Source organism: Dasypus novemcinctus, chromosome 30 (assembly GCF_030445035.2).
Source record: "Dasypus novemcinctus isolate mDasNov1 chromosome 30, mDasNov1.1.hap2, whole genome shotgun sequence".
In the NCBI taxonomy this organism is placed as follows: Eukaryota; Metazoa; Chordata; class Mammalia; order Cingulata; family Dasypodidae; genus Dasypus; species Dasypus novemcinctus.
Genome location: NC_080702.1, coordinates 3,903,499 through 3,927,271, shown reverse-complemented (window position 1 = coordinate 3,927,271; position 23,773 = coordinate 3,903,499). Strand labels below are relative to the sequence as shown.

Sequence of the window (23,773 nt, the reverse complement as noted above, 5' to 3'; positions counted from 1 at the left end):
ATAATTGTCCTGTATGACATTAAAATGAAAGTTACAGGCCATTATACATTTTGTCATAACCTATAAAATTGTGCATGGCAGAGTGTAAACTCCAATGTAAACAGTAGTCCACAGTTAGTAACAATGCTTCAATATGTGTTCTTCAATTGTAATGCATGTACCACACCAATGAAAGATATTGTTAATGGGGGAAAGTGTGGGAGTGGGAGGGGGTGGGATATATGTGAATCCCCTATATTTTCTATTAACATTTATGTAATCTAAAGCTTCTTTAAAAATAAGAAAATCCTGCTTTCTTCTCTTTTATGTCAATTCTTATCAAAAATTTTACTCAATCACATGACTTCAATTCATTGCTCCCGATCATGAGTTTATCTTCAGTTCTTTTCAGCAGTTTTTATTATGAAATTTTATTATGAATTATACTAGTATGTCTGTTTTTATGTATACATATTCTAATGTCACCTTTCACTCATATCTAGCCATCAGTCCAAGTTCCCACCACCAAAGTTTTTTGATGACTTCCTTGAAAATAGTGTATAACATTCTCCAGGCTGCTGAACTGAAAATGTAGCTTCATATTTGACCCCAACTTCTACCTCCTGTATCTCCAATAATCCCATCCTACTGCCATCACCTTATATCAGATCCTAAAAATTCACAGAAATATGACTCTATCATATTTCTTCCAAGATAAAAACATGCAGCAGCTTCCCAGTTTATGAAATATTTAAATCATTACTGTTTTAATGTATGTATTCCTCTGTAAGCTTCTGAGGTTTTTTGTGTTTAGCAGTCATTCTGTATTTATGACACACTGACTTTTATATCTACTGTTTTCCTATATTACAGTTAGCCTTACCATGCATAATATAAGAATCTTGCAGGAAAGAGCAATGAAAAATGTTTTAAAGGCCTATAGCCAAGATTTAGGTAGAAAGCAGGTATTTTTCCATCTCTCTGCTTTCCTTTCTCTACAAGCTCTTTCCTGCCAAACTCATTTACATAAGGGTGTCAGTTATCACCTCTAATCAGAACATTCAAAAACATGTGCAAACACACACACTTCATGCTTATCCTCCAGTCTCACATTTTCCCTTCACTTAATTCACTCTAAAAATAAAAGTCAAATATTGTCTTTGTCTTTTATTTTTATCAAAAGATTGTTGTCTTCTGACTCAATATTGTGTCCTACCAAAATTAAGTTCTTTTTTTAGCACAAAATAATACTGAAAATTTTATTAATATTTAATAACAATAACTCAACTCTTTTTTCAGTTTTTATGAAGTTTTTGTGGTAAAGATTAAACTAATTTCAAAAGTATTCATGTAAACCAATCAGATACTAAGAAAGCTTTCTCAAAGAGCTTCTCAAATCTTTTTAATATCTACCTTCTTTCTTGGGTTGAACAGTAGTATTACTATGATAATATTACATGTTCTTATTCTTATTAAAATTAGTTGTTTTCAGGATTAATAGTTATTAGCAAATCCTGATTTTTATTATCTGCTAAGATAGAGAGAGACATGATATTTAAAGTTATTTTTCAGATGCTTGTGAACTATTTTATGGTAAAAAAGAACTGTTTGAGGGGAATGGGTGTAGCTCAGTGGTTGAGCACCTGCTTCCCAAGTACGAGGTCCCAGGCTCGATCCCCAGAACCTCCTAAAAAAAAAGTAATCTTCAGTCTCCAGCTGAACTTTGTAGTATAAGGTTTTTTTATTTTTATGATATTTACATAATAAATATTAATCTTAATCACTAAGTTCTTCGTCACTGAAATATGTGCTTTTCTTTATCCTTGGGCGTCTTGAATCATCTGAGGTTGAGGGGTCCCCTGAACTGGGTTTCCATCTTTTCTGTTCTTCTTCAATTTTGGCTTGCTGGAAAGCTATGGCCTGACCGAGACTGTCAAGAGCAGAATCTTCCCCTTCATCTTCACTTTCTTCTACTTCCTCAATTTCTTCTTCTGGTTCAGGAATTTTCTTTTTTTCCTTTTTCTCTTTCTTCTTTGGAGGTTCACGTGCTCCCAGCATATTTTTAGGACAGGCATAACTTAAGTGCCCACTTTCTCCACATTCATAACACTTAGATTTATCAAAGTAGTTTCGCCTTCGGATGAACTCGGCTGCTCTTCCATTGTCAGTAGCAATGCTTGCTTTTATCACTCTACCAAATAACTGTTTGTTGTTTATTGCTATTGTACAGTTTTGAGCAGATTCTTTATCCAAAAATAAAATAAATGCAACCCCTTTACTCTTCCTGGTATCTTTATCTTTCATTATAGTAACCTCTACAACTTTGCCAAACTTGGAAAATATCCGATATAAGTCATTGTTTATTGGGGAAAAGGGCAAGTTGGATACATACACTGTACTTTTACTTGGAGCCAATCCACCACACATTCCTTCAGGTGAGTCTTGTCCGAGAGACCAGAAGAGTGTGAGCCCTCGGTCCAGCTGGGGCTCAACCCCGACTATTTCTCGCCCCACGCGGCAGCTCTGGCATCCCGAGTCCCGGGAGAGTGCAGGCGCCCAAGTAAAGAAGAAGGACAATCACCACACCATGGAGCCTAGAGTGATTACAACTGAAAATAGGAGGATGGCAGCCAGCATCCATGTGGAATCTGAGCCTCCTCTTGACATAGAGGTGCAATGGACACAACCAATCCAATGTCCACATAGAAGAGGTGGCATTGGATTGGGAAAAGTGGACATGGTGGACGATGGTTATGGGGAAGGGCAGGAAGAGATGAGAGGTGGGGGCGTATTTGGGACGTGGAGCTGCCCTGGATGGCGCCTCGGGGGTGATCACCGGACATCGTGGATCCTCACAGGGCCCACTGGATGGAATGGAGGAGAGTATGGGCCATGATGTGGACCATTGTCTATGAGGTGCAGAGGTGCCCAAAGATGTACTTACCAAATCCAATGGATGTGTCATGATGATGGGAACGAATGTTGTTGGGGGGGGGAGAGGGGGGGTGGGGGGGTGGGGTTGAATGGGACCTCACATATATATTTTTAATGTAATATTATTACAAAGTCAATAAAAAAAAAGATAACATAAGCAACATATTAAAAAAAAACCTTATAATTTTATAAATATAAAGAATATCGACCTGTTTTAAATTTTATAATTGAACTACTATTAAGATTCTTAACATTAGAAGCACTCTCCTTTTGATTTCACTATGCCTTATAAACAGCTTCAAATGTAGTTTTCCCTATTTTGGGAATATATATTTATATACTCAAACCTCAAGAAACCTTCTTTTGTAAAGACTTTTTCCTGACTCTTCTTGAGAATTAGAAACTTTGTAATTAAAAGCCTTGGTTATTTGCTATAGCACTGAATCATTAACAGGTGCTGCCACCATGATCTAGGAATTTAAAAGAAGAAAATTTACTAACAAATATAGCCATATAAGAATATCATGCAAAAATAAAAGCAAATTAGCAGTTAACGTTGCCAATTTTCCTTTGAGAGCTTCATTCCCTGTATCACTTTGGATTTTAAAATTATATTCATAAGAAAAATAAAGCTGTGAATTTCTTAGAGTTTCAAAAATTGAAATCAACTTTCTGATCAAATAATTAACAAAGTTTGTATAAAAATGATTAGATTACCATCTTTTCAAAAATTTTCCTAAGAAATGAGTTTCTACTTTTTGTTCAAATAAAAATATTTTGCAAACTCTTAAAAAAAAAAAAAAAAAAAGAAGATGACAGCGCCTCCGTCTCTCCCTTGCTGCAGTCCGGACGCGCCTCGGATGCGGTCAGAGCCCCCGACCCGGAGGCGGGCCCAGGAGCGGGCGTAACAGTTCTTCATGAATGAAATAGATATCCTGAAAGACATTCACCTCCAGAGATTTTCCTTCTGAACCAAGTTAAGTTACTCAGGGATGTTGCATCATGGTTAGAAGTTTGTCAGTAATTTCCATCTGCCAAGTTTCCTCTTGGCAAGGGAAACCCTTAAACAAGACTATAATGTAGAATAAGGAGGAAAATTAAAGTAGGACTGATCACTCCTAAAAATTACTTGTGTCTATGGATTCACAAGGAGGACTGTCCATTTTTACTCTCTTAACGGGAACTTAAGCAATTGCTTTATATTTCCTAAAAAATTAATCTAATTATAAATGATCCATAAAGTTATTTTCTTCTACAGAATAATATACATTCATATGTTGAAAGAGGACAGAGTTGTTTACTATATTAGCGTCATATTCAGATAACACATTTTCTAATTAGCACTTTCTCCATGAATTTTAGTAGCTATTAATAGTATGGGATCTCTATACAAAGTTTATTTAATCAATTCAAATAAGTGAAACATATTTGTCTGATAAAATATTTAAAAAATAATATACACCTCTCTTTAATCTGATTAACAGGAGATAATTTACTTACTGATTTCTTGTAAAGAGCCACAGACAAGTAATTGACTTTGTCCCCATAAACATTTTGCCTGCAGATTTTAGGGACACTTGCAGGTAGAAAGAAAAATGTAGGCATTCTTGGCAGAATGGCTACCATATTTTATCTAAGTTGAAAAGCAGGCACCAAGAATGAAGAAATGTGTAAGCTCATAAAAGGAGGGGAATCTTCTTTTTCTTTAAAGTCATGAGAAAGTGAGGAAGTCACAACAAGAGATATGTGGTGTATTTACTGGCCGAGGTCACTTGGGCAAAGAATTCCAAGGAAGCAATTAATATCTGCTTTCACTAGGACACTGTTAGCCAAGAATCACTTTGGGAAAAGGAGGAATATAGGGCAGATATTTTTATCACTCTGTTCTAATTGTTAAAAGACCAGTTGAAGTTTTCAGATACAGATAAGATCACTAGTTGGGACCTGGCATCACCTGACTTGTAAATCATAATCTTACTCAAAACACACCTCAGGGTTTGTCTTCTATAGAGATTCACAAAACTGCTCCAATCACCCCAATCATTCTAAATAAAGATACCAGAAATGTAAAAAGACCTACTAGAAGAGCTTGTGAAGGTATATACCACTGATTATAAACTCAGTGAATGAGGCTTTTCAAAAAGTAACCAAAAGGAATAAATATACAATTGAATTAATGGGCTAATTAAACTTAGTCAAGACACTGAAACTGAAATGTAAAAATAACTACAAGTGACAATGGAATATAATTTTGGATAAAAAACAAATTGGAAGATGATGGATAGTATCACACAAGAGCCTCTTCTCTGGAAACAGAATATAAATTCAGAAAAACAGAGGAAATTCTAGCACTGCCCATGATTTACACACAGATACACACCACACACACACAAATGCACAAGGCTAAACTCACTTGTTACTTTCCTATGAAGTCATCCTGAGTTTCCCAATCACAGACAGTTTCTGCTTACAAAGAAACATACCACTCTGTGTGTTCCATTCTTGTACTACATTTTTTGTTGTATCCTGGCAGTAATCATTTGACTATAGATTATTTCTTCTACAAAATCATATAGTTTAGAGCTGAGAGTGAGCGTGTATCCCTTAGTTTATAAATATACTATTCTTTTAAAATTATTTCACCTCTACTTTTAACTTGTATTGCATTGTTATTAGACAATGACACATAGGAACTCATCAAATTTCTAAAATTGTTAAGATCTTTAATATTACTACTCATCTTTTTGTTATGTATAATTATATGCCAATAAAAGAAGTGAACAATGGTCTAGAAACATTAAAGTCTCCAAACTTTATTGAATAATAGAAAGCCTGAGTGGGACAATTAAAACTGAACCTGTCTTGTGAGGTGTGGGTTCTCTTGAAGATGTTGAGAGTAATTTTTTTCCTGTGGTGAGTTAAGTCACCAGGGTCCTATTTGAGTTTTAAAAGGGAACTCTCACAGAGGCTATTGCATCCTGCTGCCCTGGGAGAGAAAGCAGTAAGAATAAAAAGGGAGAAGGGCAGATTCCTAATCAGCAGGAATTTATCCAATTTGAAACTCAATCCTGATCAAGGGAAATGGACTCTCTAGCTTTCTGAAGAGCTAATAGACCCAACAAGAAAGTTTAGCTCCATGGAGGAGTTTCCACCTTGAATATGCAAGGTCTCTAGCACAATTCCCAGCTCCTTGTAGAGAGTAGTGACCCACTGGGATATTAAACATCTAGCTGATAACCTTGGGACAGGGAAAACATAGAAATTATTCTTATATTAGCATCTCTTGGGTCTCTTCTTTTTCCTAAAAAAAGAAAGTTACCTTTATTTTATAATTTAACTTAGTTTACTCACTAAAACTCACTTCAAAATCTGCAGCAGGAAGGCTGCAGGGTAATTGATTGATAAACACTGGCAGTCTGAGAAGCTCCATAGGGACTTAAGAGGGAAGGCTGCTTTTTTTTAGTGTTTGGTTGACTCCTTACTTGTGAGCTTGTCTGTTTTCTTGCTTTTCTTTACTCTTTATCACCTCCCCCCTATTTTTCAAATTAAGTGCTGCCAGCTTATTTTTTGTTTGCTGTGTTTCCTATTCCTCAATTTCCTCTGTTCTGTGTGTACCGATTTTGACTAGCAATGCTAGCTCTTTTCCTTCCTACATCTATCTTCTGCTTTCTGTTGTTGCTCTTACATTCCACCTGTTTGTTTAGTCCTTAATTTTTCTGTCATTTTATTTCTAACTCTACTATTCCATTTTCTATCTTTTATAAACTCTTTCACTTGTCCTTTCTTTTCTCTTCCCCTCTCACCTCCTCACGACAGCCTTTTCAGTCATTCTAGGAGGCGGGGCAAGATGGCATCTGAGCTAGTGCACCTCATAATCTCTCCTGCAAAGAAGCAGCTGAGTAGGGTCAGAGTCCTGCTGGACCAGGCTGTTTTGGGTGCTTGCAGGGCAGGAGGTGTCTGGATGTCAATTTGGTGAGACAGTGACAGAAGACATTCTTGCAAGAGGTAGAATTTTGTGTCTCTTACACAGAGGTCAGAAGTTGTGGGTGGAACTTCTGAAATCTTTGTTGTGGTGCTGTGTTCCCAAACCCTGAGTGGTCTGTTTCTGGGGATTGCAGGGCAGGAGGTGTCTGGATGTTGATTTGGTGAGACAGTGATGAGATTCTTGTGAGAGGTGGAATTCTGGGTTTCTGACATGAAGGTCAGAAGTTGTGGGTGGGACCCCTCCCCCAAGGCTGGCAGCCTGGCCACAGGGATCCCTTAAGGCTTTGTTGTGCTGCAGTGTTCCCAAACCCCAGGTTAACTGGATGTATGGTTCCCACATCTGTGTCCCATAAACCCTGGTGGCCCATGCTCCAGAGACTCAAACACCTTGAGTCTGCAATACCATGGACTTCCCATCCCCGAATCCACCACACCCTGAGGTCCACCTGAGGTCCTTGATTACCCTAACCCTCCATGTTTTTGGTTGCTGTTGTTGTTTTTTCTCTCTCTCTCCTTGAGCTTGGAGGAGTATACCAGATGACTTGGGGAGAGTCTGGGAAGAAAAGAGAGGTAAATCTGTTGAGGAAGCCCTATTTACCTAAATGTCCTGGGGTAGGAAACTTGGTCTGGGAGAAGGTGGAGTCAGAAAATCAATTAGACCTCCCCTAGCACGCCTAATGGGGAGGGACTGTAGGACATGTTATCCAAGCTTCCAATAGCACATTTGGGGATTCTGGTGAGGTATAGGTGATCGCACGCTGGAAATAGAGTCCTTGTTTTCTGTGTTTAGTTGGTTCAAAAAGGACCCACTTGAATCTCCTACCAGACCATTCAGGTAGCTTTCCTGCTACCTTGGGAGAGAGAAGTGAGGAAGGGAGAAAGGGGGAAGGCCAGATCCCTAAGTGTTTTATTTAACTGCAAAGAGGATTCCTAGCTTGAAACGTTGGTTCTTTTCTTTTATTTCTTTTTTTTTGTCATGTTTGCTAATATTGCATTGTCTCCTGGTCTTTTCTCTGGTTTTATCACCCAAGGTCCTTTTTCATTTATTTAGTTTTTTTCTCTTTTTCTTCTTTTGCTTGTTTCCCCCCTTTCTCTGCCCCCACTTTTTCTCTTCTCTTTTTTTTTCTTTTCTCTCTTTTTCTTCTTATTTTATTTTATTTTCTTTATATAATAGGTGCTTCAGGGAGTGCTTCACATTTGCTGTGTTTCCTTATCCCCCATTTCCTCTTTTCTGTGTTTATTGAATTTGGCCAACTACACTATCCCCTTTCCCCTACATCTTTCTATCCTCCATCATCTACTGTTTCTCTTACATTCCACCTCCCTTTCTTTGGCCCCCAAATTGTCTGACTTTTTAATTCTAATACCTTTGTTCTGTTTTCTGTCTTTTATCCACTCTTGATATTATTGTCTTTCTTTTCTCTTTCCCTCTCTCATGAAAACACTGGCCTTTTAATTCATACTATATTCCTCCCCATATTCAGTAGACTGTCTCATTATAGGTATTCTACTTACTGCTATAACTCTGCACAACTTACATGAGTTTAATATCAATTCACCTTGATCTCACATTTTTGCTCTGTTAACATTTATTACCAATACTATTTTATACATTTTCTTTTGTTACTCATTTTGCTTCCCCTGGCCCTAATATTTTCCTTCAAAGTGAATTTAGCCAGAAACAAGATAATAGAGTAAGAAGAACAAAGTGACAAAGAGAAGACATAACACTTACACATGAACAACAACTAATTAATCCCCAAGATTAAACAAAGACACCAAGGAACTTATTAAACCCATCAAGATAAAATGATGACTAGACAGCAACAAAAAACTACAAACCAAACCAATAATCAGGAAAACATGGCCAAATCCAATGAACAAACTAAAAACCAGGAAGAGGACCAGAGCATTGGACAAGTAATTAAAGATCTCAAAGCATATGTTAGAGACCGATGTAACGAAGTAAAGGAAGAGATTAACAATATGAAGAAAACACTAGGATAGGAAATTGCAGACATATGCAAAAAGATAACAGATACGATGGTGATGAACACCACAGTTCAAGAAATCAAAAATACATTCTCAACAAATAGCAGCAGATTAGAAGAGGCAGAGGAGAGAATTAGTGACATGGAAGACAGTACATCTGAAATCCAACAGATAGTAGAACTGATTGATAAAAAGATAGAAAAAATCCAGCCAAGACTTAGGGACCTGAATGACAATGCAAAATGCACAAACGTACGTATTATAGGCATCCCAGAAGGAGAAGAGAAGGGAAAGAGGACATAAGGGGTGTTGGAGGAAATAATGGCTGAAAACTTCCCAAATGCACTGAGGGAGATGGATGTACATGTCCAGGAAGCCCAACACACTCCAAACACCATAAATCCCAAAAGGCTGACTCCAAGACATGTACTTGTCAAATTATCCAATGCTCAAGACAAAGAGAAAATTCTAAAAGCAGAAAGAGAAAAGAGAACCATCACATACAGGGGAGGTTCCATAAGATTAAGTGCTGATTTCTCATTTGAAAACATGCAGGCAAGATATAGTCAAGGTACTAAAAGAAAAAAATTTCCAACCAAGAACACTCTACCCAGCTAAGTTAGCATTCAAAAATGATGGAGAGTTCAAAATATTCACAGATAAACAGAAATTAAAAGAGTGTGCCAACAAGAGCCCTGACTTTCAAAAAATACTAAATGGAGTTCTGCAGGAAGGAAGGAAAAAACAGGAGAGGCAGAGATGGAAGAGAGTGTAAGAGCAACAAAAAAGACAAAAAGAGAAGGAAGAAAACAAACAAAATACGACAAACACAAGTCCAAACAAAATATGGTTAACAAAAATAATTCCTTGGAAGTAATAACACTGAATGTCAATGGATTAAACTCACCTGTCAAAAGACTCAGACTGGAAGATTGAATAAGGAAATATGATCCATCTATATGCTGTCTACAAGAAACACATCTTAGACCCAGGAATTAATGGAGGTTGAAAGTGAATGGCTGGATAACAATCTTACAAGCAAACAATAACCAAAAAAGGCAGGAGTAGCTATATTAGTATCAGACAAAATAGACTTTGAATGCAAAACAATTGTGAGGGACAAAGATGGATACAGCATATTAGTGAAAGGGATAATCTTTCAAGAAGAACAAACAAAGGCACCTCCAAATATGTGAGGCAAACACTGGAAAAATTAAGTGAAAGAATAGATGCCTCTACAATTATACTTGGGGAATTTAATACACCACTATCAACTTTGGACAGAACATCTCAAAAGAGAATCAATAAAGAAACAAAAACTCTGAACAGTATCTTAGATGAGCTGGACCTAATAGATCATACCACCTGAATAAAGCAGGATATACATTTTTCTCAAGTGCACATGGATCATTCTCCAATATAGGCCATATGCTAGGCCACAAAGAAAGGCTCAATGAGTTCAGAAAGATTGAAATCATACAAAATAATATCTGTGACCACAGTGGAGTGAAGCTGGAAATCTTCAAGGGCCAGAGGCCCAGATTTCACACCAAGATATGGAAATTGAACAGCACACTCTTAGAAAAACAGTGGGTCAAGGAGGAAATCTCAAAAAAAATTAATAACTATCTTGAAATTAATGAAAATGATAACACAATATACCAAAATTTATGGGATGCAGCAAAAGCAGTACTGCGAGGAAATTTATAGCCATAAATTCATACATCGAAAAAGAAGAAAGAGAAAAAATTGAAGCCCTAACTGCACATTTGGAGGAATTAGTAAAAAAACAACAAACTCCACAGAAAGAATGAACAAAGATAAGAGCAGAACTAAATGAAATAGAAAATACAAAAGCACTTGAAAAGATAAACAAAATGAAGAGCTGGTTCTTTGAGAAGATCAATAAAATTGACAAACCTTTAGCTAGACTAACAAAGAAAAGAAGAGAGAAGATGCAAATACACAAAATAAGAAAGGAGAAAAGAGATAGCACCACTGACCCCACAGAAATAAAGACGATCATGAGAGGATACTTCAAAAAACTATATTCCAAAAAAAATGACAATTCAGAGGAAATGGACAAATTCCTAGAAACACATCAGCAGCCTATATTGATGAAAGAAGAAATTGATGATCTCAACAAACCAATCACAAGTAAAGAGATAGAATCAGTCATTAAAAACCTCCCAACTAAGAAGAGTCCTGGGCCAGATGGCTTTGCAGGTGAATTCTACAAAACATTCCGGAAAGAACTAACAACAATCTTGCTGAAACCTTTCCAAAAAATCAAAACAGAAGGAACATTACCTATCTCATTCTATGATGCCAGAATTACCCTAGTACCAAAGCCAAACAAAGACACCACAAGAAAGGAAAATTACAGACCAAATTCTCTAATGAAACTAGATGCAAAAGTCCTCAACAAAATACTTGCTAACCGTATTCAACAACACATTAAACGAATTATACACCATTACCAAGTGGGATTCATTCCGGGTATACAAATATGGTTCAACATAAGAAAATCAATCAATGTAATACACCACATAAAAAGATTGAAGGGAAAAATACATGATTATATCTATAGATGCAGAAAAAGCATTTGACAAAATACAGCACCCTTTCTTAATAAAAACACTGCATAAGATTGGAATACAAGGAAATTTTCAGGACATGATAAAGAGTACGTATGAAAAACCCACAGCCAACATCATTTACATTGGTGAAATCCTAAAATCTTTCCCTCTAAGATCAGGAACAAGGCAAGGATGTCCAATATCACCTATTCTTAGAAGTACTTGCTCAAGCACTGAAGCAAGAACCAGATATAAAAGACATTCAGATTGGAAAGGAAGAAGTCAAAATTTCATTATTTGCAGATGACATGATCCTATACATAGAAAACCCTGAGAGGTCTACAACAAAGCTTCTAGAACTCATAAATGAGTTCAGTAAAGTCGCAGGTTATAAGATCAATGTGCAAAAATCATTAGCATTTCTGTGCACCAATAACGAGCAAGCTCAGGAGGAAATCAAGAAACAAATACCATTTACAGTATTCAATAAAAAATCAAATACCTAGGAATAAATTTAACTTATACACAGAGAACTACACAACGCTGTTCAAGGAAATCAAAGAAGACCTAAATAAATGGAAGAATATTCCCTGTTCATGGATAGGAAGAATAAATGTTATTAAGATGTCTATCCTACCAAAACTGATCTACACATTCAGTGCAATCCCAATAAAAATCAATGCAGCATTCTTTAGGAAACTAGAAAAACTCACTACGAAATTTATTTGGAAAGGAAAGAGGCCTCAAATAGCCAAAAACATATTGAAAAAGAAAAATGAAATTCGAGAAATCACACTACCTGACTTCAAAACATACTACAAAGCTACAGTAGTGAAAACAGCATGGTATTGGCACAAGGAGAGACACACAGACCAATGGAACCGAATTGAGATTCTGATAGAGATCCTCATATATATAGTCATATAATATTCGATAAAGCCACCAAACCCTCTCAACTGGGAGAGAATGGCCTATTCAACAAATGGTGCCTGGAGAACTGGATATCCATATGTAAAGAATGAAAGAGGATTACCAACTCACACCTTATACAAAAATCAAGTCAAGATGGAACAAAGACCTAAATATAAGCGCCAAGACCATAAAGACTTTGGAAAGCAGTGTAGGGAAGCATCCACAGGAACTTGTAATAGGAAATGGCTTCATGAACTTCACGCCAAAAGCACGAGCAACAAAAGAACAAATAGATAAAAGGCCTTTCCTCAAAATTAAAGCCTTCTGCACCTCAAAGGAGTTTGTCAAGAGAGTGAAAAGAGCATACACAATGGGAGAAAATATTTGGCAACCATATATGTGATAGGAGACTTATAAATTCCTATATCTCAAAAATAACAAAGAACTCCTATATCTCAAAAATAAAAAGACAAACAACCCATTTAAAAAATAGGAAAAAGATTTAAACAGACACTTTTCCAAGGAAGAAATACAAATGGCCAAAATCACACGAAAAAAATGCTCCAACTCTCTAGCTAGTAGGGAAATGCAAATCAAAACTACAATGAAATACCATCTTACTCCCATAAGATTGGCAGCTATGAAAAAAACAGAAGACTACAAATGCTGGAGAGGATGTGGAGGAATGGGAACACTCATCCACTGCTCGTGGGAATGCAGAAGGATCCAGCCATTCTGGAGGACAGTTTGGCGGTTCCTCAAAAAACTAGCTATAAATTTGCCGTTGACCCAGCAATTCACTACAATGCAACTGAAAACAAGGACACAAACAATTATATGCACACCAATGTTCATAGCAGCATTGTTCACTATTGCCAAAAGTTGGAATCAACCCAAATGCCCATCAACAGATGAATAGATAAATAAAATGTGGTATATACATACAATGGAATACTACTCAGCTTTAAGAATGAATACACTACAAACACATGTGATAACATGGATGACTCTTGAGTACCTTATGTGAGTGAAGGTATGCAGGCATTGAAGGACAAATACTACATGGCCTCTCTGATCTGAAGTAAGTAAACCAAGCTGCCTCAGAGAGCTAGAGACTGGATGATAGGCTTAAAGGAAATTGGGGTGTAGAGGAAGCAGCTGACACCTACATGGGTGACATCTATGATAAGTGGGAGGTAAGTATTTGTACAAGGAAGGGATAAAATGGGGGCATATGTTTAACTTTGGGTGGGGCTTTGTGGGTTTGAGGGGGCTAGGGATGGGAGGATGGGTAATATTGCTCAAGAAATTGGGGGGAGTGTGGGAGAACATATGAACATAGGAGATTGTCAGGTATTTGGTTGAGAGTATAATGCTGAGAAAACTTTTCCAAAAATATAATAAGGAAGGTTACCTTTTAAGATGCTTCAGGGGGATAATCTGATGCAGGACAGGCTTCTAGGGAGTGTGTGAGTGCTCATTTTGCCATAGTGGGTTATATCATTGGATAGAGACCCACATCCTGTGGAGGACTGATGTTCTCAAATAGAGGGAATTGTATTTCTCAAGAGAAAGATGGCTCCCAATGCATTAGGGCATTGCCAATGCCTGAACACTGTTGCAAGTATCTCTGAACATGGCCCTTCAAGCAATGAAGATTGACTGTCACTGTGGGCCCTGAGGGGAGGGGAAAGAGGTATCGAATAGACAGAATCAATGTAACTGTGTGGACAATAGAAGTGTTCCACAAGATTATGCAAGGATGGATGTAAGACATGTTAAATTACACCAAAAATATATAGGGGCTGATACGCTAAAATGTAAGTCATAATGTAAAACATAAGATAACTAAAAATTTAGAAAATTGTATAGTCTAAAATATGAACAACAATGTAAACCCTAATGTTACCTTGTTTGAAAGCTATTGTCTCAATATCTGTACATCATTTTCAGCAAATATACTATATGTAAAAAGATTATTGCTGTGGAAGGAAAAATGTTTTTATGTTGGATATGTGGGAGTACTGTATATTGTATATATCAATTACTGTGATCTAAAACTTTTGTGAAGCTAAGTTTAATAATTAGGAAAAAAAGAAAAGATAAAAGATGTAGACACTGAGGAAAAGACGGAAGAAGTTGCCTTGCCCATTTGCATACAGGGCAACACTTACTGCAGTGATGGAAGGCAAAACACCAAAAACAAAGCTTTAGAATTTTTTAACTTTTTGATATCCCAATTTATTTTTACCTTAACTTTTCTAAATTAATATGTATTCTATATCTAACCTTTAAACTGATCCCTATATTCTATTTTACTATTAATGGAACCTGGCAATATATTTGGCTTCATTTTTGGAGAAGCTTTGGATCACAGAGAGGTTCAACAATGGCAGGGGAGGAATACTGGTGTGGGATGTTACTGACAGGGCACACATGGTTTGCAGGGAGTTCTACAGGGCATATATCCAGGGTACATAAAAATGTTTGGATATTTTCATAGTGACCAAAAAAGAAGGAAGGTCCAACAATGAGCCCTTAATACTAATGACTATGCTTGTAAGCCTGTCCACCTGAAATAAGAACAAGGCCTAGAGCTGCAGGGTGCCTAAGAGTTACCTTCTGAGAGCCTCTGTGTTGCTCAAATGTGGCCAGTCTTGAAGTCAAATTCAGTATGTAAATGCATTGCCTTCCCATCAGCATGGGACGTGACCCTTGGGTATGAGCCTCTCTGGTGCTGAGGGATAACTACCAAGTACCAGCTGATGATGTAACTAGAAAATGACCTTGAATAAAAGGGTCAACTCGGACCAGCAGAATATCTCAATCTACATATAATACCCGGAGTTAAAAATGCTTTTTGACCTGCATAAAAGGGGGAAATGAAAAGGACAAATGAGTTTGTAGAGCTATGAGTTTCCAAAAAGAGCCAGGAGGTTATCATAGGTGTTGCCCTTATGCACACCTGAGCAGAGTCCCAGAGACAGATAAAGTAGATACAACCCCAGGTATTGATTCTTCTGAGGGCTACAGAGACCCACAGGTTCTATGGTCATGGCAGATGGAGTTCAGTGCCATGTCAGTTGGCCCTACTTTGGAGTTTGTGTTTCTGTGTGATGGAGCTGGACTCAGATGTGACCTTTGTCTAAAGCCTCTCCTGTTACTTTTAACGGATCTGTAGTTTTTGCTGGGGTTCAATGTATACCCAGGGGACCTGAATCTCTGGACTGACCATGTGATAGCCAGGCCCTGAGCCCCAACAGACTAGCAACTTCTACACTCTGGTTTATCAGCTAACATGGAGGTGAAGAAGGTCAACCACCACACCAGGGAGCCAAGAGTGCCTACAACTGAAAGCAGGAGAATTGCATCCAGGATCCATGTGGAATCTAATCCCCCTCTTGACATAGATGTGGAGTGGACACAACCATTCTAAGGTTCACAGGATGGAGGAATAGAATATGGATTAGAGTGGGCTTACTTATATTCTATTCATGAACTATTGTGATTAGTAATCAAAGATAATGTGGCATTGGTGTGGAGAAAGTGGCCATGGTGGCTGCTGGGGGTAGGGAGTGGGAGGAAGAGATGTGATATGGGGGCATTTTTGGAGGTTGGAGTTGTCCTGGGTGGTACTGCAGGGACTGTTACTGGACATTGTGTGTCCTTCCATGGCCCACTGGATGGACTGTGGGAGAGTGTGAATTATGGTGTGGACCATTGACCATGAGGTGCAGTGGGGCTCAGAGATGTATTCACCAAATGCAATGAATGTCTCATGATGATGGAGGATGATGTTGTTATGGGGGAGGTGTGCGATGAGGGGGTATAAGGGGACCTCATTTTTTTTTATTGACTTTGTAATAATATTACATCAAAAATATATATGTGAGGTCCCATTCAACCCCGCTCCCCCACCCCCCCTCTCCGCCCCCAACAACACTCGTTCCCATCATCATGGCACATCCATTGGATTTGGTAAGTACATCTTTGGGCACCTCTGCACCTCATAGTCAATGGTCCACATCATGGCCCATACTCTCCTCCATTCCATCCAGTGGGCCCTGTGAGGATTTACAATGTCCGGTGATTGCCTCTGAAGCACCATCCAGGGCAGCTCCATGTCCCAAAGACACCTCCACCTCTCATCTCTTCCTGCATTTCCCCATACCCATCGTCCACCATGTCCACTTTTCTCAATCCAATACCACCTCTTCTATGTGGACATTGGATTGGTTGTGTCCATTGCACCTCTATGTCAAGAGGAGGCTCAAATTCCACATGGATGCTGGATGCAATCCTCCCATTTTCAGTTGTAATCACCCTAGGCTCCATGGTGTGGTGATTGTCCTTCTTCAACTCCATCTTAGCTGAGTGTGGTAAGTCCAATAAATCAGATTGTAGGTGCTGGAGTCTGTTGAGGCTCAGGACCTGGCTATCACATTGTCAGTCCAGAGATTCAAATCCCCTAAATATATCTTAAATCCCAACGTTAACTGCACCTCCAGCACATTAGCATGAAAGTCTTATGAAGGGAGATCCCATCTGAGTCCAGATTCATCACACATAAACACCATTTCCAAAGAGGGGCCATCTGCCCTGGTAGTTAACCCCATCGGCCATGGCCATAACTCTCATGGGTCTCTTTAGCCTTCCAAGGAACCAATATCTGGGGGTTGTATCTGCTTTATCTGTCTCTCTGACTCTGCTCAGTTGTGCATGAGGGCAATCCTTCTGCCAGCCTCCAGACTCTTTTTTAGAAACTCGTAGCCATATAAACTCATTTCTCCTTTCCATTTCCCCCTTACTTTAGGTCAAACAGCATTTTAAAGTCATGTTATTTTATGTAGACATGGATATTCTGCTGATCCGCATTGAACCTTCCGTATAAGGTCCTTTTCCAGTTGCATCATCAGTTGGTATTTGATAGTGGTCCCTCGTTGCCAGGGAGGCTCGTCCCCGGGTGTCATGTCCCACGCTGGAGGGAAGGCATTGCATTTACATGCTGAGTTTGGCTTCGAGACTGGCCACATTTGAGTAACATGAAGGCTGACAGGAGGAAATTCCCAGGCACAATGTTGCTCTAGGCCTTGTTCTTATTTTAGGTTTATCAGCTCACAAGCATAGTCATTAGCATCAGGGGCTCACTGTTGAACCCTCACTCCCTCCAGGTCCCCGCCGCTGGACCTGGGAGACTGTCGCTGCTCCCCTAGGGACCGCGGCAGAGCACCACTGGCCAGGAACCCAGTACCCCCCCTGCTGTGGTTTTTAATTGTTGCCACTATGAGTATATCCAATCATTACCATGCCCCCTGGACATATGTTCTGTACAGCTCCCTGTCAGCCATATATCACCTGTCATTGGTATCCCATACCAGTATCCCTCCATTGCCATTGTTGAAACACTCTGTGGTCCAGAACTCCCCGAAATTTGAAGCCCAATATAATGTCATGGTCCCTTACTAGGGAATGGTATATAGCGATGGGTTTAAAGGATGGATAAAGAACTTGGATAAAGTTAGATAAAGAACTTAGATAAAGAATGTTGACTTGAAAAAATTCCACATCCTATCCTTTTCCCCCCCCCCCTAATTATTCAGCATTTCTTCACAGGAGTCCTAGACCACAGCAATGCATATATATAATATACAGCACTCCCATACATCCACCACAAAACCTTTTTCCTTCCACAGCGATACTCTTACACCCTTTTCACATCATATTTACTTAAGGTGATGTACAGAGTCTGAGATATTAGCTTTCTAACAAGGTAATATCTGTGCTTACATTATGGTGCATACTTTAGGATACACAGTTCTTTACATTTTTAGTTATCCTATGTTTTACATTATGGTTTACATTATCAGTCTGTCATCTCCTATATGTTATGGTGTAATATTACATGTTTTATATCCATCCTTGTGTACTCTCAAAAAACTCCTCTCTTGCCCCCCTTTTACTTTGGTTCCACACATTTAACGTCCATTTTCCCTTCCACCTTGGTGCCCACAATGACAGCCAACCTTCGTTTCCTGAGGAGCCACTTCCAGAAATAGATGGAATAGTGTTCAGGGCCTAACTTGCTCAACTGCCCCAATGCCCTGGGAGCCACCCTTTCTCTCGAGGGATACAGTTCCCTCTATTTGGTGGCATTAGTCCTCCCCAGGATGTGGGTCCACCCCCACTCTCACTACTTGGGATTTTAACCCATGGTGTCACCCACTCTGGCAGAATGAGCACTTAGGCATTCCCCAGGAGCCCGTCCTGCATCAGACCCTCCCCTCCGAGCATTCTAAACAGGTAACCCTGTTTATTATATTTTGATATGATTTTCTCGGCATTTTACTCTCCACCACCTCCTGACCCTCTCCTGTGTTCGTATGCTCCCCCTCCCTCCCCCCACTTTTGGGCAACGTTACCCAACCATCCCTCCCCAGCCACCCTCAAACCCGTAAAGCCCCAACCAAAGGCAACCCCTTGCCCCCATTTTATCTCTTCTTTGTGTTCATACTTACCACCATCTCGTCTTAAATTCCCCCCCTGCAGACATCGGCTCATATCCTTCCTCCACCCTCCGATTTCCTGTAAGCCTATCGTTCAGTCTCTTGCTATCTAGGGCAGCTTGTTTATTTCATATCATTGAGGTCATGTAGTATTTGTCCTTCAATGTCTGGGTTGCTTCACTCAACATAAGGTTCTCAAGATTCATCCATGTTATCACATGTGTTTGTAGTGTGTTTGTTCTTACAGCCGAGTAGTATTCCATTGTGTGTATATACAACATTTTATTGATCCACTCATCTGTTGATGGGCATTTGGGTTGATTCCAACTTTTGGCAATAGTGAACAATGCTGCTATGAACATTGGTGTACATATATCGGTTTGTGTCCTTGTTTTCAGTTCTGCTGGGTATATACCCAGCAGTGGTATTGCTGGGTCATATGGCAAATCTATGGCTAGTTTTTTGAGAAACCGCCATACTGTCCTCCAGAATGGTTGGATCCTTCCGCATTCCCACCAGCAGTGGATGAGTGTTCCCCTTCCTTCACATCCTCTCCAGCACTTGTATTCTTCTGTTTTTTTCATAGCTGCCAATCTTATGGGTGTAAGATGGTATCTCATTGTAGTTTTGATTTGCATTTCCCTGATAGCTAGAGATTTGGAACATTTTTTCATGTGCTTTCTTGCCATTTGTATTTCTTCTTCGGAGAAGTGTCTGTTTAAGTCTTTTTCCCATTTTTTAAATGGGTTGTTTATCTTTTTATTTTCAAGATACAGGAGTTCTTTATATATGCAAGTTATAAGTTTCTTATCAGATATATGATTGCCAAATATTTTCTCCCACTGTGTGGGCTCCCTTTTTACTTTCTTGACAAACTCCTTTGAGGTGCAGAAGGCTTTAATTTTGAGGAAGTCCCATTTATCTATTAGTTCTTTTGCTGCTCGTGCTTTTGGTGAGATATTCATAAATCCATTTCCTATTACAAGGTCCTGTAGATGTTTCCCTACACTGCTTTCTAAGGTTTTAATGGTCTTGGCTCTTATATTTAGGTCTTTGATCCATCTTGAGTTGATCTTTGTATAAGGTGTGAGATGGTAATCTTCTTTCATTCTTCTACATATGGCTATCCAGTTCTCCAGACACCATTTGTTGAATAGGCCACTCTCTCCCAATTGAGAGGGTTTGGTGGCTTTATCGAATATTATCTGGCTGTATATGTGAGGTTCTATATCAGAGCTTTCAATTCGATTCCATTGGTCTATGTGTCTCTCCTTATGCCAATACCATGCTGTTTTCACCACTGTAGCTTTATACTATGTTTTGAAGTCAGGTAGTGTGATTCCTCCAATTTCATTTTTCTTTTTCAGTATGTCTTTGGCTATTCGGGGTCTCTTTCCTTTCCAAATAAATTTCATAGTTTTTCTAGTTCCTTAAAGAAGGCTGCATTGATTTTTATTGGGATTGCATTGAATGTGTAGATCAGTTTTGGTAGGATAGACATCTTAATAATGTTCAGTCTTCCTATCCATGAACAAGGAATAGTCTTCAATTTATTTAGGTCTTCTTTGATTTCCTTGAACAATCTTGTATAATTCTCGTTGTATAAGTTCTTTACCTCTTTAGTTAAATTTATTCCTAAGTATTTGATTTTTTTCTTTACTATTGTGAATGGTATTTGTTTCTTGATTTCCTCCTGATCTTGCTCATTATTGGTGTACAGAAATGCTACTGATTTTTGCGCATTGATCTTATATCCTGCGACTTTACTAAACTCATTTATGAGTTCTAGAATCTTCGTTGTAGATCTCTCAGGGTTTTCTATGTATAGGATCATGTCATCTGCAAATAATGAAATTTTGACTTCTTCCTTTCCAATTTGAATGCCTTTTATTTCTGGTTCTTGCCTCAGTGCTCGTGCAAGTACTTCTAAGACAATATTAAATAGAAGCGGAGACAGTGGGTATCCTTGTCTTGTTCCTGAGTTTAGAGGGAAGGAGTCTAGGATTTCTCCATTGTAAACAATATTGGCTTTAGGTTTTTCATATATACTCTTTATCATGTTCAAAAAATTCCCTTGTATTCCAATCTTTTGGAGTGTTTTTATCAAGAAAGTGTGCTGTATTTTGTCAAATGCTTTTTCTGCATCAATAGATATAATCATGTGATTTTTTTCCTTCAATCTGTTTATATGGTGTATTACGTTGATTGATTTTCTTATGTTGAACCATCCTTGCATACCTGGGATGAATCCCACTTGGTCGTGGTGTATAATATGTTTAATGTGTTGTTGAATACGATTAGCAAGTATTTTGTTAAGTATTTTTGCGTCTAGGTTCATTAGAGAAATTGGTCTGTAATTTTCCTTTCTTGTGATGTCTTTGTTTGGCTTTGGTACTAGGGTAATGTTGGCATCATAGAAGGAGTTGGGTAATGTTCTTTCTGTTTCAATTTTTTGGAATAGTTTCAGCAGTATTGGTGTCAGTTCTTTCCGGAATGTTTTGTAGAATTCACCTGTGAAGCCATCTGGCCCTGGGCTCTTCTTAGTTGGGAGATTTTTAATAACTGATTCTATCTCTCTGCTTGTAATTGGTTTGTTAAGATCATCAATTTCTTCTTTTGTCAGTATGGGCTGCTTATGTGTTTCTAGGAATTTGTCCATTTCCTCTAGATTGTCATTTTTGTTGGAATATAGTTTTTCAAAATATCCTCTTATGATAGTCTTTATTTCTATGGGGTCAGTGGTGATATTGCCTTTCTCATTTCTTATTTTGTGTATTTGCATCTTCTCTCTTTTTTTCTTTCTTAGTGTCGCTAAAGGTTTGTCAATTTTGTTAATCTTCTCAAAAAACCAGCTCTTGGTCTTGTTTATCTGTTCAAGTGCTTTCTTATTTTCTATTTCATTTAGTTCTGCTCTTATCTTTGTTATTTCCTTCCTTCTTCTTCTGTTGGGTCACTTTGTTGTTGTTTTTCTAATTCCTTCAAATGTGCTGTTAGTTCTTCACTTTTTGCTCTTTCTTCTTTTTTGATATATGAATTTATGGCTATAAACTTCCCTCTCAGTACTGCTTTTGCTGCATCCCATAAATTTTGGTATGTTGTGTTATCATTATCATTTGTTTCAAGGTAGTCATTGATTTCTTTTGAGATTTCCCATTTGACCCACTGTTTTTCTAAGAGTGTGCTGTCTAATTTCCAAATCGTGGTGTGAAATCTGGGCTTCTGTCCCTTGCAAATCTCCAGCTTGACTCCACTGTGGTCAGAGATAATGTTTTGTATGATTTCAATCTTTCTGAATTCGTTCAGCCTTTCTTTGTGGCCTAGCATATGATCTATCTTGGAGAATGATCCATGTGCGCTTGAGAAAAATGTATATCCTGCTGTGTTTGGGTGTAGCGATCTATATATGTCTATTAGATCGAGCTCCTCTAATATACTATTCAGATGTTTTGTTTCTTTGGTGATTCTCTTTTGAGATGTTCTGTCCAGAGTTGATAGTGGTGTATTAAAATCCCCCACTATAATTGTAGATGTATCTATTCTTTCACTTAGTTTTTCCAGCGTTTGCCTGACGTATTTAGAGGCACCCTTGTTAGGGGCATAGATATTTATGATTGTTCGATCTTCTTGACAGATTTTCCCTTTCACTAAAATGTAGTATCCTTCTTTGTCTCTCACAATTGTTTCACATTTAAAGTCTATTTTGTCTGATATTAATATAGCTACTCCTGCCTTTTTTTGGTTATTGTTAGCTTGTATGATTGTTTTCCAGCCATTCACTTTCAATCTCCATGCGTCTCTGGGTCTAAGATGTGTCTCTTCTAGACAGCATATGGATGGGTCATATTTCCTTATCCAATGTCCCAGTCTGAATCTTTTGATAGGTGAATTTAATCCGTTGACATTCAGTGTTATTACTATCAAGGAATTATTTGTGTTAGCCATATTTTGATTGGATTTGTGTTTGTCATATTTTGTTTGTATATATTTTTTGTCTTTTTTGTTGTTGTTGTTGGTCTTATACTCTCCTCCAACTTTGCCTTTCCTGTTTTTTCCTTTCTTCCTGCAGAACTCCTTTTAGAATTTCTTGAAGGGGAGGTTTCTTGTTGGTATACTCTTTCAGTTTCTGTTTGTCTGTGAATATTTTGAACTCTCCTTCATGTTTGAATGCTAGTTTAGCTGGATAGAGTATTCTTGGTTGGAAGTTTTTTTCCTTTAGTACCTTGACTATATCATACCACTGTCTTCTTGCCTCCATGGTTTCAGAAGAGAAATCAGCACTTAATCTAATTGAGCTTCCCTTGTATGTGATGGTTTTCTTTTCTCTTGCTGCTTTTAGGATTTTCTCTTTGTCTTGAGCCTTGGATAATTTGATAAGTATATGTCTTCGGGTGGGCCTGTTGGGGTTTATGACTTGTGGAGTGCGCTGTGCTTCTTGGATATGTACATCTGTCTCTTTCAGTAGATTTGGGAAGTTTTCAGCCATTATTTCCTGCAACACTCCTTCTGACCCCTTTCCCTTCTCTTCACCTTCTGGAATGCCTATAATACGTATGTTTGAGCGTTTTGCATTGTCATTCAGGTCCCTAAATCCTAATTGGATTTTTTCTATCTTCTTATTGACCCCTTCTACTATCTGTTTGATTTCTGATGTACTGTCTTCCACATCACTAATTCTCTGCTCTGTCTCTTCTAGTCTGCTGATATTTGCTGCAAGTGTATTTTTGATTTCTTGAACTGTGGTGTTCATTCCCATCATATCTGTTATGTTTTTGCATATGTCTGCAATTTCCCCTCCAAGTGATGTCTTCATGTTGTTAACCTCTTTCATTACTGCATCAAATTTGTCGATGATAAATGTTCTGAGTTCTTTCATTGCTTGTGCCAAGTTTT

At 38.3% G+C, this 23,773-nt stretch overlaps 1 pseudogene; it reads right to left on the bottom strand.

Annotated features, from left to right (window-relative positions):
* Positions 1 to 1,755: 1,755 nt before the first annotated feature.
* On the bottom strand, positions 1,756 to 2,406 carry LOC131276628 (zinc finger CCHC-type and RNA-binding motif-containing protein 1 pseudogene; annotated as a pseudogene).
* Positions 2,407 to 23,773: the final 21,367 nt, after the last annotated feature.